Consider the following 18,311-nt stretch of genomic DNA (forward strand, 5'->3'; position numbering starts at 1 on the left):
AACGTCGACATTGTGCAATGACATGAGGTTACGTTAGTTAGTAAAGAGATTGAAGTTCAATATTTGAATAAATATTTATATTTATAGTAAGATTTGTCATCTTATGTATGAAGGAAGGGACGTAAACTTAACGTCGATGCGGAAGATAATGGACGTAATGTTCACGTTGTAGTTCAAAGAGGACGTCAATTTTTGAGTAATATTTGAATAAATATTTATATTTAAAGGAATATTTGATGTTAAGTATAAGGGGAGGACATAAGGTTAACGTCAAAATTGTCTATATGGGACGTTATTGTCGATGTTTGAACGTCAAATGGTGTGTACTTCGACGTTACCTTCAGTTTTTTTTTTTGGATTTGATTCGGTTTAGCTCATTCAACCAAACCTGAAATACAAAAACTAGTTTTCCAATTCATATATATTCACAAAATTAATTAATTTAAACCATGCTATCATGAATTCATCAATTCCAATTAAATAGTAAAACTAAAAGACGCTAATGTTATCATAAAAACTTTAAAGAACCCAGTTTTCCATTCATCTATTCACAGTATTCATCTATTCACAAGTAAGCAAATGCTACTATCATGAAAGGAAAAACCTAAAGCTATAGCTATTTAAAATGTTTATTCAAATATCGTGCCCAATCCTCTCTTATCGTCGTTATTACTGAAGTGGACAATGGAGAGGTAGTGTTGAACCGCTGCATAATGAAGGAAGCTTTACTATTATATTCATTTCAATGTCAAAAGTTTATTGATATTTGTAAGATTTTCAAATGTAATTTTTTACCTCAGTCCATTCCCTCTGATTTCTGCTCGGATGATTGCCTTCATCCATGACATGATGTAGTAGCCACATGCCCAAGAATCACTCTGCTTATTACACTAAACATGTGAAAGAACTTAGTCAAATGTAATGGTTTAAATTTGACTATGCAAATTAAAGGTTAAAAATCAACGAATTCCAACCTTAGGATATATAATTTCAAGTTGTTGTCCTTTTGTCCTAGTCACAACTCTAAACAAATTTGAAACATTAGAAACATTAGAAACATAAGTTAATATATTAATATCATAATGAATTGATAAGAATGAATGTAATACTTACGTTTGTATGAAGGACTTCAACTCGGCTTTAATCTTCCTATGAAGAGAACAAAACCATACAACTTGTGCTTTTTTTGGAATGATCACCATGAGTTGCCAATGGCCCCTGTCATGTACCAACAACTAGTGAGTTAGTTTATTGATTAAAATTTGATAAAAGTTGACAAAATTTGGGAAACACATACACATCAATGTATGGCGCGATATATCTCTCTGTTAGACTCAGTCATCCATGTTTAAATATATGATTTTCTGAAATCTAATGTGTTTCCAGATGGTTGAATGGTCTGAGGTTCAAGAAAGCCATAACTTGATGCCCGACCTGATTCAACTACGATGGTGTCCATGTACCTGTAAGAATAAAGTTAAGTATATTTATTAAAAAGTAATAATACTAATATATAAATTGGAAAATAACAAATAAAAAAACTTACATGCATCATAGTTGTATGCATGAAATATTAAGCATTTTTTCTCCACCAATGATCTCATAAGCATCATCGAAATTAATATACAATGGAACATGGCACTCGAGGCCAAATGTTCTTAACTTCCACAGCATCTCTACCGGTCCTTTTCTCAACTTATTTAATTTGGAGGTCAATATGGATATAACATCATGGTCTTCTGCTTCCTCACGAGCCTCGTTCACAGGTTGAGCAATTGGTTGTTTCTCAAGACGGTAGACCTACAACTCACATTTACAAAAGTTAGGAATCGTTTAATTATAACTTGAAGATTTAAGATAATAAAAAGAAGAATATAATACCGCTGGTGGGCCAAAATATGGCATGATCATAGCGTTAGGCCAAGCTATAAATGTGCCTAAGGCCTCCCCCACGAATTGGATTTCAAATGTAGGCAATGATACTTGAACCTGGGGGTCTCTTGGATCATCAATCATTACTCGCGCGTGAGTGGGCAATAAAGGAGCACCATGGATGGTCTGGCCTCCTGCAATATGTCGTCCCATGGCCACTACGCGCGGAGGATCCTTATCAACCAAAAACTCTTACTGAATATTGTAATCAGTACGATCTGTAGTAGAGCATGAGCCTCTGGTGCTCACACGAGGTGCAGTAGGATCATCTGTAAGGGTGTCCTCCTACTGTGACTGTTGTTGTTGCTCTTGTTGTTTCTCTTGTTGTTGTTGTTGTTGTTGTTGTTGTTACTGTTGCTGTTATTGGGTGATCATCGCAAGTTTTTCTTCGAGCATTCTAAAGCATTCACCCATGCTTTCCTCTAATTCGACTTGCACCTGTTGCCTGATGCTACTAACCATTTCCTGAGTCACGGCTTCTGTGCTTCTTGGTTTAGGGCCAAAGTAGTCCCTCAATCCAATAGCTCCTCCAACACCACACACACGACCTGGACGGTCTAGCTGACCTGTGGCTGCTACTAGGAGGTCCTCCCTACCTTGTGCCACAAATGTGCCTTGACTCTGTTGGTCAACCAAGTCATCCTGCATATCATAATGAAGCTAGACACATTAAAAAGTTTGTTACATAATTTTTTGAACTATGGTAATCAGTTAAAAGTTTCCACTTATAATTCTCTAGGATATCTCCTGAGCAGATTGGGATGTAAACTGGCCATTGGACTTTGTCCGTGCAGCCTTCCACAATTCATGTCTGGCTGGTGGAGGTGCTAGATCAGGTGACTCAAGACTTAACTCCTTAGCGCGACGCTTTCTCAACTTTTTCTCTAATAACGCATAATCACCACATGACAGTACGTGTGGTGTATCATTAAGCTTCTGCCTCTGCTGGGCGGCTATCCTTTTCACCTATGAAAAAATGAAAATCATTAAGCATAAATCACAAATTAACATCTTGTGTGACTAGAGCAAAATATTAAAAAACATACCTGCCACTCAAGAGTAAGTATAAATTCTTTAAACTGCACCCTCTCCTCCTCAGTTATTTTATATTTTGTACAAGGAGTGTCGTTCTGTTTAGAACCAAAGACGTATTGACGTGTCATTCTCGTCTTGAAGTCCTCCACCAGACTGCAATGTGGGATAAAATCTTCTTCCTTATCCTCTCATCATTAGGGATATTCCAATTTTCCTGTTAAAAACAAAATTAATGTTAAAGCATGATCAACAAAAATAAGTCAATGATGGAAGCAAAACATCTTAAACATACCAAAATATCCTGCCATAGTAGATTTTTGTCAACTTGTGGGACATCATCCCAACAGGTCGCGACAATAGGGACATGTGCTTTTGCCATCACACCCAAGTAACTTTTGAATGATGTTGCATGTGCCCCAATAGGCACAAATGTTCGGGGATCAAACTCCACCGTCACTGGTTTCCCATATGCCTTCGTTGTGATAACATCGAGTTGCATGTATTTCATCGGGTACATCCTCGAACTTATTTTCAATGGTTCTTGATGACAAGGAGCTTGTCCCAAGTATATCCAGAGAGTCTTCATCATCAGTTGTGTGCATGGCTCTGCCTTTCAATACCACTGACCATTTATGATTCACTGGGTCAGTGACATAGAATATTTGTCTTGCTTGACTAGCCATAATAAATGGTTCATCCGTGTGACTCATTTTGTTAAGATCCACCAAAGTGAATCCGAGGTCTTCTGTCACCACACCAGAATTACTGTCAACCCCTTTACACTTGAAAACTGGAACTCTAAAAGTGACATAATCAATTTCCCAAATTTCTTGTATCATTCCAAAATAACTGATTGATGTTGTAATTGGATTCTTATCCTTGGAATTGGAAAAGCGTACAACCTCAGCTTGTAGGGTAATTCCACTATTTTGAACTCTATTTTTATCGTCTTCCTCCTTTGAATAGAACAAGTAATTGTTTATGTAATAGCCGTCGAAAGTGATCATATCAGTGTTAGGTCCACGAGCTAGTCTCAATAGATTTTCAGAAACATTCGGAGTCGCATAAATCTTTTTCTTAAACCAAACTAAAAAGGATTTGTTATGTTCATTAAGTGTCCACTTTTCGCTGATACGTGGATGTGCTGACTTAATTTCATCAATGTGTTGTGAAATGTAAGGAATAACATCCTCTATGTTGTTTAAAATGTACAAATGTGCTTGATTAACTTCTTTTCCACTAACACTTTCAATCCTTACTCCTCGAACTCCATTTCCTTCACGTATGTTTTGATGTCTTTTCTTTGGAAGTCCGATTGGGTCACAACTTGGCATATAACTTGAGTAGAATTCAATGGCTTCCTTTGTAATGTAGCACTTTATAATCAAAGCTTTCAGTCTCAATTGATTCTTAACATATCCCTTTAAGATCTTCATGTATCTTTCAACCGAGTACATCCTCCTCAAGAAAACCGACCCACATATTGATGGACAAATTTATGAACACCAAATTATGATGTCACAAACTTGTTTTCAATCGGCAAGTATGACCGAATCGTTCAAGTAATAAACTTGGTTAGACCAAGTATCGTTCTTCCCAAAGGACTCACAGCCTAGTTTAGTTATGTGGTTTCTTGATTAACTAAGACTTACAAACAAAATATTTGTGGTTTAGAATGCAAGACAGAAAATAAACATGTATGCATGAATTTTGATCAATGGCAAAAATCAAAAGATAAACACTTTCAATGAATTATAGATATGAATATGTTGTTGGGGGTCAATTTCATCTTATCCACTCTCATATATTTTAGGAATTCAACATTCAAATCATCATTGTTAATGCCACTCTCTAATGTACCTTTCCAGAAGGCTTCTCCCTAATCACGAGTTCATACAATTCCTAGCATTCCTAATGATCAGTTCATAAGTGCAGGAGCTTAACGACAACCAATATAAAATTGGGAGAAATTCGCCGGATCTAGACTTCCCCGTACGTGCCCGTATCGACAAAACCAATAATCATGCATCGAATGAGTTAAACAATGCAAGCATTAAGCAAAGAGGAAAAACCCTAACTAATGATGAAAGAAAGCATAAGTCTTAATTAAAAGATGTAAAAACAGATTCCATATATGAGAGCTTCACAAGATTACATTGATTCCCCAACAAACATACAGAGTTTAGTTCACCATATTCATGGTGAACCTAGATGAATTACAATGAAAGAATGAAAGAATAAACCCTAAAAAGGTGAAGACGAAGCCTCAGCATCCAAGATCCTCCTTCAAAGGGGTGGAAGAGAGAGTGTTTGCTTCGTTCCAGCCAGAGATGCCTAACCCTAGGAAACCCTAAAGCTTATATATCATTCGTAAATTACAAAAAGTCAAATCCAAGCCCATTAAAGTGCCGCTCAGCGGTAAAATACCGCTCAGGTGAGTGCGTGACTTGTTTTCTCCCCTCAGCGGCCATTTTGCCCCTCAGCGGACCTCCCGCAAGCTCCTGAGTGCCGCTCAGCGGTAAACTGCCGCTGAGCGGTGACTTCGGCTTCTCCTTTTTGCACTTTTTGTTGTCTTTTCTGATTTCAATTCTCTCCTTCTTCACTTCTTTCACCAAATTCACCTTAAAACCTGCACAAAAACACTGAAATCAAGCATAAACCTGTCCAGCTCTCTTATTTCTAAAAACATGAAGAAAAGCATGATTTCAAGCTAGTTTCTAAGTGTAAAGGTTGCTTTTAGTGTCAATTTTAATCATAAAAATAAGGTTTAATGTCTCGGTAGGTCCCTATTTTCGGCGTGAATCTCAAATAGGTCCCTTTTCTTTTTGGCGTCTCAATTGGGTCCCCATTTTTGTAAAATTGTAACAATTAGGGGTCTGCCGTCAAATTGAACAATCGGCCGTTTAATTGTTTGTTACGTGGCATGAACAGTGTTTTCAGTAATCACACGTGGCATGATTCCCATCTCACACTGACTTTGTATCAAACACCTTCTCTTCAACCTTGCCACGTCAGCCCTATCATCTTCCACCCACTGAAACCCTAACCCTAGCCGCCACTGCCGTTCCGCTTCCGCCGCTCCCGCCAATGCCGCAAGTCGTCGCCACGGCTAGAACATCATCTCCTTCCTTTCTCGCCGGCGCATCAACGGACCACAACGGTGCCTCAACCAAGACCGCCGCCACCTTCCTTCTCCTTCGCGCAAGGGTTCGAAGCCACCACGACTGCCATCTGCGAGTTCGTCTTCGCATCACCAACATCTCGCCGCCGTCGCACAAAGTCACAGTCCTCTTCTCCACCACCATCAACCACGCCAGCCGCCGCGACACCACTCTTCTCACACGCAAATCATCGAACACGCACCAGCCACCGCAACCTTCATGGCGCCTCTCCTCCATTGACGAAAGCTTGGCACAACCATCTTCATCTTCTCCATTCTCGGAACCCAATCGCACCTTCATCTCGGATCATCACCTCGCGATCTTCACCAACCATGCCGCGACCACCACTAACCTCCCTCACCTCGCGAGCTTCCTCGCCGTTGCCCAACCTCCATGGCAGCCATCACACGCCACCGCACCTTCCCGCTCTACAATCGAACCTGCATAAAAACCAGACCTGCAAAGAAGAACCCAACAATCACAAATCGCGCACTGTTAGGCGCAGGACCCATGGCTTCCTCAAGCGGAACATGTTCGGGTTCATCCTCTCTGCTTCAGAACTCGGGTTGTGTGTGAGAAGGAGAGGGGAAGATGAAGTGGGAATTACCACTGTGCCCTTTCTCTAAAGCTGATTTAACTTCATAGTTTTTAATACAAAACTCTTTTTTAATTCCACGTATGATTACTGAAAACACTGACCATGCCACGTAATAAACAATTAAACGGCCGTTTGTCCAATTTGACGGTAGGCCTTTAATTGTTACAATTTTACAAAAATGGGGACCCAATTGAGACGCCGAAAAGAAAAGGGACCTATTTGAGATTCACGCCGAAAATAGGGACCTACCGAGACATTAAACCTAAAAATAACAGTTTTTCAACTGTTATCACAACCCCAAACTTAAAACTTTGCTTGTCCTCAAGCAAATAAGATGTAACTCAATCTTCAACCAATTCATATGATGGTTCACTCATTCAAAAATCCTCTTTTTCAAGATAAGTAACAACTTCACTCAAACTTATGACCAAGAGTTTAATCAAGATGTGCACATGCTTTAGTGTTCACAAAGTCATTTAAATTCCAACAAATGCTATTTTCATGAATGATCAATCAATTAAGCATGGATGTTCATGTGTTCATGTAATATTTCCTCACTAAGTCAAGTGTTTCACTCACACTCAAGTGTATAAGAGATGATCACTCATTCACTCTACTATCACAATGTCACATGAATCAACTTTGCCTTTCATTTTACCACAATCAAAAACATTCACAAGCATGCATCATCACAAGGACTTTTCTATGGCTTATAATGTGGCTGGGCTAACAAGAAAATTGGTTTTTCTAGATCACAAAACCCTTGAGTTAAGAGAATCATACAACACAATCATCTTATTCTTTCCCAACTTTCTTTTGCCTTTGCATTGAGCTTTGCTTCTTTTTCTTTTCTTTTCTTTTTCTTTGCATATTCTTACTTTTTAGCTCTTAGCTCAATGCTTTTCATGTTTTCCCAACAACCCCAAACTTGAACATTTAACAATACCACACAAGATCTTCTACTTAACTCAAGGTAAAGATTTTTAAATCAAGGGTTTCAGTGTGTGTTCAAGGCTAAAGGTTCAAAAGGATTGAACACAAAGTGTTCTCTTTTAGTGGGCTAACTTTTACGAATTTTGGCCAATAAAAAGGTTTCCAACAAACGGCCTTGATCATATGATGCAAAACAAGCAATTGACTCAATCATAGAAAACCTGGGCAAAATCATTCATGCTTTCAAAGTAATAGCATTCAACAATAACAACTCTGGAGCTCAAAATCTCACATATAAGCTCATTCACATTTGACATACACATCCTGCTTAATTTCACAATCACAATCATGATATCATGCATTTGTTCACAAAGCTTGTGAATCACCTGTATAAGCATTTTAATGTGCACATCATCTCAACATCAATTAATCATAAGCATCATGCAATATTACTTATCACACAATCACAGTTAATAGCAAACCATCACAAGAAACCAGGTTTCAAATAGAGTACATCAAACCCTAATCTAAAAACAAAAACAAATAAGTTCAGAAAACTTAAACCACAAAACATAAGCACATGATAGCATTCATCAGTAAATGCTATCTCAGCTCCTCATCAATCTGAGCTGTCCTCTGTATCTTCCTCTTCCTCCTCATCTTCATCATCTTCAAATGCATCATCCTCATCAGCTTCATCTTCTTCCATATCTCTAGCTGAAGCTTCAGCTGCTTCAGCTCCTCCTCCATGCACTGGCTCCTCTGGCCAAGCTACCACATTATGGAATTCATCCATAGTCCACCTGTGGGCTGGAGGTGTATCATACATCCCCACAATCATCTCAGCAGTGGCCACCTGCCCTCTGTGAATGGACTGCAACTGAGCCCCTATAAGAGACATATACATGTCCCTCATCTGGAATGGCTCTGCTTCATGTGTCTCAGCAGATGTCTGGCTCTGTGCTGGCCCTCTCTGATGGAAGCAGCTTCACTCTTCAAGAATGAGCAACTTCTCAGACCAGAGGTGGCAACGGAATTGGAAAACGGAGATGTAGTTGGAGGTGCACCAGAAAGTGATGTGAAAAATGGTGCTTTGAGATGCAAAAATGAGTTGCTGTGGTTTGATGACAGAATTAATGGTTCAAGCAACTGTATATCATCATAATAGGTGTGTCCAAGCACTCAATCAGCAAAGAAATTGACTGCTGTAAAAGATGACAAGTGCACTACTAAAAAAAATGAGGAAAATTTGGTGATGCAGCAAGTCAATACCAATTTGGCCCAAAAATTACCATATGAACAGTAACCAACCAAATTCAATTCACCAAAAATGACTCCAAACTCAATGAAACTGATCTAAAACAGACTAGATCGCAATATGAGGTGTGCACTTGCATATTTCAAGTAAAATGATGGTTCAAGATGTGAAATGATACCTTGACTATGAAAAGAGCAATTGGACAGTGCAAACAGGTTTTAAATGATCAAATGAATGTGTTCAAACAGTTGCAATGCACAGAAACATACACATGCTCGAAATCATAGTCAGAGTTGCTAATTATGCAGCAAAAAAAACTAGAAATCTGCATTAGAATTTAAAAAATTGCATAGAATCAAGGCTGGCTGGATCAAACAAGATAGAAGAATGGTCCTATGCACTAGATCTAGCTTAGAAAAGATGAGCTAGAAGATTAAAATGGCCTAAGATAGAGCAAAGACATCAATCACGGTGAAAAAGATTGAATGAAAACTGTGATAGCACATGAAACCAGATTTCTGAGGAACACTACTATGCTTATTGCATTCTAGTGATTAATACTGGTTGGCATTGCTTAGAACATGTTTCACATCATCAAATACACTTGTTCCAAGCTTAAGAACAGCAAAATGTGCACTGGAACAGTTTTTTTGGATATTGCACCAGTTTTGAAAATTCTGTGCAGACTTTGAAAATCAGAAACAATTTTCTTTTTGCAATGCTATAGCTCATATGATCAGTCTAGACATTGTCTCACTGCCTTATATGATCAATAGATGACTACATATGCATCAAACCTCAGATTAAAATGCCAAATAAAAGCTGGAACAGATTTAAACCAATGTAACAGTAAAACACGGCAACACTTGTGCACAATACTGGACAAAACTGGAGAATGAATTTGAAAGCTGGAATGAACTCATACAAACAATTTTCACCGTTTAAAATGATCAACAAACACTAAGGAAAAGTAAATGCATGATTACAGCACTCACAGACACGAATTAAACCAAAACAGAATAAAAAAAATTTCTAAAACAGTGACAGAGTTTGACAGCACATGACAGAAACGAAAATGGAACAAAAGAGAGGCTTATCTCTTGAAGACAAGCGTGGACGTGCTGGCTCCTGATGCCAAATGATGGAAGCAGCTTCACTCTTCAAGAATGAGCAACTTCTCAGACCAGAGGTGGCAGCGGAATTGGAAAACGGAGATGTAGTTGGAGGTGCACGGAAGGTGTTTGATGAATTGTCTGGTGCGGTTTTGGAGTGTGTAGGCAGAGGTTCTAGCTCAGACGGCCTTCCAAGAGGGAAGGAAGCTAGAGGATAAGTGTGCTAAAGTGGCACAATGCAAAGAACTTGAACGGCTGGAAACAATCCAACAGCATTTCACTATATCAATTCAAGTTGCTTTTACAAGAATGAGAAGCTCTCTTTTATAGAGTAAGAGAAGCCTCTGAAATGTGCTAAAGAAGCTATTCAAACGTGCATAGACTACCAGCTGAAGATGTTTCACGTGGGAAATGTGCTTTAGATGAAGGAGATGCATGGTTTGAATGTGTTTCACGTGGAAAATATGGGCCACGGCTGGAATGTCCTCCACATGTGCATGGTTGATTATTTTGCACATGGAAAGTGTTGAAAATGTTCTCCAATGTGAAGGCTTCACGGTTTGGCTACAACAATACTTTCTTCTTGGCCTCTTTGCTTGGCAACTTTCCTAGGCACCTTCCAACCTTATTAATGTCCTACAAAACAATGTAAATGGAATTTAGTTAAAGAGAATCTATCTAAGACTTAGATAAGGAAATAGCTTTAGTAATCTTTATTCTACTTCCCTTTCTTTAGTCTTAGTGTTAGTTGATACTTCTTTGGATGGGTAGACCCTAAAGGGGTTACCATCACTCTCTCTCTACGAGCACGGCGTGCTGGAACTGGCTGAGCTGCATCATCACCTCCACAGTACTGTCTATAGTAGGCCTCATCAATAGCTTTTCTTGGCCTCTCAAAAGGTGGAGCAGAAGTGTCCACCCCAGCTATCTTGCAAAGGTGCGTGATCAAAGAAGGATGTCCTAGTGGTGCTTTGTTGTTTGAAGTATTGGCGCACACACTAATCTCATCAGCTATCACCTGCCCAATATTAACATTCAAGTTTCTAATAGCACAGTAGATGAAGAATGCCCTGCTGAGAGTAATATCTGACACATGTGAACATGGCTGAATGTTGGCATGAGAAAACGCCATCCAATACTTTGCAAGAGGAGTCAAATCTGTCCTCCTAATGTTAACCACTGAGCCAGATCGATTCCTTTGGAAGTGTCCTCCAGGTATACACAATACTCTCTCCACATCCTCATAATCAGCACCTTCCTCCATGCAAAGAGCAAACTGGCACTGCTCACCAGCCCATACAGTGTGCAGAAAGTTATTAATTGAATCAGGATCATACCTGATAGCATGGCCTCTGACATAGCCCAAATAATTCTCAGCTGGATAATCACCAATCTTCTTTGCATTGGTGTAAAATTCCTTAACCACAGCTATATTGGCAGGTGCAGGATAAGTGGCTAGCTTTCCCCAGTCATTCCCTAAAACTTGCTCTCCAAATTGAGGAGCGAGGTTAGGTATCATTCCAACCTTTCTCTCCATCAGAAGTCTCCTGTCCTGAACCACTTTAAAGTGCTTCTCATGTTTCCTAGAGAGGAACCTGCTAGAGTGGGGTTGCTCTGGTTCCTTTTCCTTTCTCTTGGTTGCCATGGTTTTCAATCTTTTTCCTGAAGATGATGTCATTCCTACATTCAAAACACAAATACAAAACCACAGAACATGATGTTAATCATTAGTAAAACAAAGAACACAACTCCTTTCGAAGCTAAACCATCGCTGAGGGCCAGAATTCCCCCTCAGCGCCACCAGTACCATATTCCAGATCACACAAAACTAGAAAAGTCAAATCTGGCAGAGTGCCGCTCAGCGGCAGTTTACCCCTCAGCGATAACTCTGCAGATTTTTGAAAAACCTATTTTAAAGCTTTCCTAACTCCACCCAAATGCAATTTTCAGTTTTTCAGTTCATAATCATGCAGTTTAATCGGTTCAAACATCAAATATATCATCAAATCATGCCAAGAAATCAAAACCCCTAAATCTTCATGCTTTGACCATCATATTCAAAATCAAAACCCTAGAATGAACAAAATGCATTTTACTTACTTGGGTGGAGATACTAGATGCAATGAGAATGCTTCCAAGCTAGAATGCTCTCTTCCAACCCCAAACTTTGATGGCACACTAGTGAAAAAGTGAGTGGAAGAGAAATTTTCTTAAGAGGGAAGAGTGAAAAGATGTGGAAAACCTTGGAGAAGGTATGTGGGAGTGTTTGTGCAGAGAAAAATCTGAAAGTGTGAAAGAATACGCAGCTTAGGGTTTAAAAATACCCTAATGGGCTCGGGTCCCGCTAAGGGGAACTAAAACCCTATTCTGCGAGAGCACCGCTCAGCGGTAAAGTACCGCTCAGCGGCACTTTCGTGAAGTGCTCTTCTCCTTCTTTTCTTAACCTACGTGCCTCCCATATGTGCCCCTCACTGGTTCCCTGCAATTCAATGTTCAAAATGCTTATGCAAACCCTAACTAAAATAAACAAACAGAAATATTCAATCAACTGGGTTGCCTCCCAGGTAGGGCTTGTTTAATGTCACGAGCCTGACCCAAAATCCACCAACACCCTTCAGTAGGTGTTAAATTTTCTTACCAACACCCATCAGTAGGTGTTACAGCCATTGTATCCTTCAGTAGATACTTAACCACCTAGCATCCTTCAGTAGATGCTATATCCAACAAAATAAATACAAAAATAATGTTCACAAATTAAAAATTACAAAACCAAATCAAAAGTTTTTAAATTCACTGGGTTGCCTCCCAGCAAGCGCTCTTTTAATGTCATTAGCTTGACCCAATAAAGTTTAAGTTCCATCTTCTTTGTAGTTGATGTTGTCATTCCACCAACTCCTCAGCTGTTTCCTTTGAACTGTTTTGGTTCTTCTAGAATATGGAGACTCTATCTCTATCATCTCCTTCTCTTTAAAGCCCTTCACAACCCACAACTTGTTCTTGATTCTAACAGGTGTGCCAAGTTGGAGTCTTCTTTTCTTCCAGTCTCTAGGAATTTCTTCTCTCTCTTTTTTTTCTCTCCTCTCCTCTTCTTCTTTTTTCTTTTTCTCTCTCTCAACTCTTTCTTTCCACTCACATGTTTCTTTTTCACTCTCACTCTCATTTTCTTTCTCCTCTCTTTCTTTTTGTCTCTCCTCTAACACTCTACCACTTCTAGTCACAACAGTTTTACACTCCTTTCCGAGATTATCATGTTTCATCTCGTCAACTATTTTCTCAACATAAACCTCCATATTTTTAAATGCAACATCCACATTATGACAATAAGACGCATTCGTCTTCAAGAATCTTTGAAAAGTCTCTTCAAGCTTTGTTGTTTCAACTGGAGTAAATTGCATCTGCCATTTTTGTTGTTGCACTTGAACCATTGAGACCTGTTGTATTTCCTGTGGTATTTGCGAAAGTTTCATAGTTACTTCTTCAAGCTGTTGAGAGATAATTCTATTTTGAATAAGGAAAGCCTCATTTGATTATAACAACTCCTTCTGACTAAGATCTCCTTTTTCAATGTTGAATTCGTTGTCACTAGTAGCCATATTTTCAATAATTTCAGTTGCTTCCTCTGGAGTTTTCCATTTAATGTTTCCTCCTGCTGAGGCATGAAGCATCATCTTAGTTTGTGAACCAAGACCTCCAAGGAAAGTTAGGACTACTTCTTCTTCTTTGAAGCCATGTGTGGGTGTTTTTCTTAGCAAACTTTTGTATCTATCCCATGCATGCCCCAGTGATTCTTCCATGCCCTGCTTAAATGAAGATATCTCTTGCTTGCCTTTTGTCACCTTTGATTGTGGAAAGTACTTGTTCAAAAACTTTGTTACCACTGCTTCCCACTCTGTGAAACTTCCTTCTGGAAAAGAGTTCAACCAAAGCTTAGCATTGCCTCCCAATGAGAAAGGAAACAAACTAAGTTTGATTGCTTCGTCTGGCACCCCATTGATTTTCACTGTGTTGCAAATTTCATTAAATGTAGTAAGGTGCTAATATGGGCTTTCATGAGATAACCCATTAAATTGATTGCTCTTCACCAGTTGGATCAGTGCTGGTTTGACCTCCATATTGGCTGCATTGACTCTAGGTCTAGCTATGCTGTTAAAGTGTTGAGGTCCAGCTATATTGGTGTAATCAGCAAGAGTTCTTCTGATATTATTATTCTCCATATTTTCTGTGCTATTGTCAGAACCTTGTGGTGATGGTTGCAACAGAGTTTCCGGAGGAGGGAAAAGTTCTCTAGATGTTCTGATTCTTCTCCTCCGTCTACTGTCTTCTAATCCTTCAAGCAGAGGTTCTGTTGTTTTCTTGCTCCTAGTTCGAATTGCCTCCTGCATACACAAGAACACAAAACCCTAGAAAAGATTTGGTTAGCACAAAAAGATATAAGAGAAGATATAATATTCAGAAAATAAAAATAAAAAAAACAGAAAAATAAAATAAAAATTCGAAATTTAAAAATAAAATAAAAAAAATAAGTCAAAGATAATCAATAATCACACAAATTAACCAGTTAAACCACGAGTCCCCGGCAACGGCGCCAAAAACTTGATGGACAAATTTATGAACACCAAATTATGATGTCACAAACTTGTTTTCAATCGGCAAGTATGACCGAATCGTTCAAGTAATAAACTTGGTTAGACCAAGTATCGTTCTTCCCAAAGGACTCACGACCTAGTTTAGTTATGTGGTTTCTTGATTAACTAAGACTTACAAACGAAATATTTGTGGTTTAGAATGCAAGATAGAAAATAAACATGTATGCATGAATTTTGATCAATGGCAAAAATCAAAAGATAAACACTTTCAATGAATTATAGATATGAATATGTTATTGGGGGTCAATTTCATCTTATCCACTCTCATATATTTAGGAATTCAACATTCAAATCATCATTGTTAATGTCACTCTCTAATGTACCTTTCCAGAAGGCTTCTCCCTAATCACGAGTTCATACAATTCCTAGCATTCCTAATGATCAGTTCATAAGTGCAGGAGCTTAACGACAACCAATATAAAATTGGGAGAAATTCCCCGGATCTAGACTTCCCCGTACGTGCCCGTATCGACAAAACCAATAATCATGCATCGAATGAGTTAAACAATGCAAGCATTAAGCAAAGGGGAAAAACCCTAACTAATGATGAAAGAAAGCATAAGTCTTAATTAAAAGATGTAAAAACAGATTCCATATATGAGAGCTTCACAAGATTACATTGATTCCCCAACAAACATACAGAGTTTAGTTCACCATATTCATGGTGAACCTAGATGAATTACAATGAAAGAATGAAAGAATAAACCCTAAAAAGGTGAAGAGGAAGCCTCAGCATCCAAGATCCTCCTTCAAAGGGGTGGAAGAGAGAGTGTTTGCTTCGTTCCAGCCAGAGATGCCTAACCCTAGGAAACCCTAAAGCTTATATATCATTCGTAAATTACAAAAAGTCAAATCCAAGCCCATTAAAGTGCCGCTCAGCGGTAAAATACCGCTCAGCGGTGAGTGCGTGACTTGTTTTCTCCCCTCAGCGGCCATTTTGCCCCTCAGCGGACCTCCCGCAAGCTCCTGAGTGCCGCTCAGCGGTAAACTGCCGCTGAGCGGTGACTTCGGCTTCTCCTTTTTGCACTTTTTGTTGTCTTTTCTGATTTCAATTCTCTCCTTCTTCACTTCTTTCACCAAATTCACCTTAAAACCTGCACAAAAACACTGAAATCAAGCATAAACCTGTCCAGCTCTCTTATTTCTAAAAACATGAAGAAAAGCATGATTTCAAGCTAGTTTCTAAGTGTAAAGGTTGCTTTTAGTGTCAATTTTAATCATAAAAATAACAGTTTTTCAACTGTTATCACATATTCGAATCTCTCTCACTAGATGGACAATCAAATGAACCATGATATCAAAAAATGATGGTGAGAAATACATTTCCAATTGGCACAATAGTCTGATGGCCTCATTTTGCAAATCATCTAACTGTCAAGGATCAACAACTTTCTTGTAAATGGCATTGAAAAACAAACTCAAACGTGTGAGAATACCTCTAACAGAGGCATGTAATATGGCTCGAATAGCTACTGGTAAAAGTTGTTGCATTAAGACGTGACAATCGTGAGACTTTAAACCAACCAACTTCAAATCTTTCATAGAAACAAGGCTACTAATATTCAACGAATAACCTTGTGGAACCTTCACACTATGTAAACATTGACAAAAAAATTGTTTTTCTTTTTTTGAAAGAGTGTGACATGCTGGAGGAAGATAGGTGCGTCTTCTTATGGATTGCGGATGTAACTCAGAACGAATTCCCATGTCAACCAAGTCTTGTCGTGCTTTCACTCCATCTTTTGTCTTTCCTTTAACGTTTAGTAAAGTCCCAACAACACTATCACATACATTTTTTTCAACATGCATCACGTCTATGCAATGTTGCACATCAAGTTTACACCAATATGGAAGATTGAAGAATATTGATCGCTTTTTTCAAATGTTTTTCTCAACGATCTTCTTTTTATGTTTTCCGAAGACAACATCAATGTTCCTTGCCTGGTCGTATACTTCTTCCCCATTACGTGGTCTGCACACTATATCATCCTCAGGACTTCCATTAAAGGCTTTTTTCAATCTACGGTAAGGGTGATTTCGAGGAAGGAATCTTCGGTGTCTTGTGTACACAGTTTTCTGCCTATGCTTCAGTTGAAGATAGCTAGTATTTTCTTCACAAACCAGACATGCAAAATGACCTTTAACACTGTAACCACTCAAGTTCCCATATGCTGGGAAATCATTTATGGTGCAAAACAACATTGCAGACAAAAAAAATTTTCTTCTGAATATGAATCTAAAACCTCGACGCCCTCTTCCCACAACATTTTTAAATCGTCAATTAACGGTTTTAGATAAACATCAATGTCATTTCCAGGTTGTCTAGGACCCGATATCATCATAGACAACATCATGTATTTTCTCTTCATGCACAACATAGGAGATAGATTGTAAATCATCAAAATAACTGGCCATGAACTATGTTTGCTACTTAAGTTGCCATAAGGATTCATACCATCGGTAGCAAGTGCAAGTCTTATGTTTCTCGGCTCTGCACTAAATTCGGGAAATGTGCCATCAATGTTCTTCCATTGTGGGGAATCAGCTGGGTGTCGAAGAAGATTGTCACATTTTCTTCCATCAACGTGCCACATAATATTCTTCACATCTTCTTTAACAGAAAACAATCGTTTCAACCTAGGTACTATAGGTAAATACCACATGACCTTAGCCGGTGGACCTTCATTGTGTTCATCGTTATTTCCATCAAGTTTCTTCTTAAATCGTGACGAACCACACGTCAAACACACCTTCATTGAAGCATATTGATCTCTATACAATACACAGTCATTGGGACATGGATGTATCTTTTGGTATTCCAAACCCATTGGACATAGAATTTTCTTCGCGTCGTAATTACAGATAGGTAACATGTTATTTTCTGGTAGCATCTCCTTCAGCAACTCCAACAATTTCGTGAAACTTTTATCAGTCCATCTGTTCCTTGCTTTCAAACAAAACAATTTCAAAGTAGCCGATAACCTTGTAAAATTGATGCATCCTGGATACAACTCTTGCTCCGAATTGTTCTTCAGACTATCGGGTAAATGAGCTCTTCCAAAATTTTCTTCGCCAATGTCACGTACCATTTCGTCTAAATGATCACTCATTCATTCGTCAACGTAATCCGAACCTCTTAAAGTTGTTGGCTTATATAATACTTCCCCATGCCAAGTCCAAACTGTATAACTTCTCATTATTCCATAAATGAACAAATGATCACGGATGTTGTCCAAGTCTTCATATACTTGATTGAGACAACGAACACAAGGGCAAAAATATACCCCATTCACTGGTTTTGTGTGTTCTTTAACATATTGTATGAACTCAGAAACCCCTCGTTCATACTCTTCACTAATATGACGCTGATGAATCCAACTTCGATCCATACTACTACACTGAACGAAAATAATCTACGAAAAAAAAAACTAACTTACGTAAAGAAACAAAAATAAATACCCTTCATACGTTGAAGGAAAAAAAATAAAGTATCATAGTATACGTACACGAACAAAAGTATCTATCATTATACATATATCATACGTCCATATTCGACAAACACGAACACATATATCATACGTAAGAGATATTGAAGGAAAAAAACCAAACTTGAAATGGTGTCACTGGAGAAAATGA

The 18,311-nt window shown here is 38.6% G+C and overlaps 1 pseudogene; it reads right to left on the reverse strand.

Moving 5' to 3' along the window:
* Positions 1 to 1,551: 1,551 nt before the first annotated feature.
* LOC148203834 (uncharacterized) lies at positions 1,552 to 18,064 on the reverse strand (annotated as a pseudogene).
* Between the last annotated feature and the right edge of the window lie 247 nt (positions 18,065 to 18,311).

This window comes from Vigna umbellata, chromosome 2, assembly GCF_029865625.1.
Source record: "Vigna umbellata cultivar VRB3 chromosome 2, Vumbellata_1.0, whole genome shotgun sequence".
Classification (NCBI taxonomy): domain Eukaryota; kingdom Viridiplantae; phylum Streptophyta; class Magnoliopsida; order Fabales; family Fabaceae; genus Vigna; species Vigna umbellata.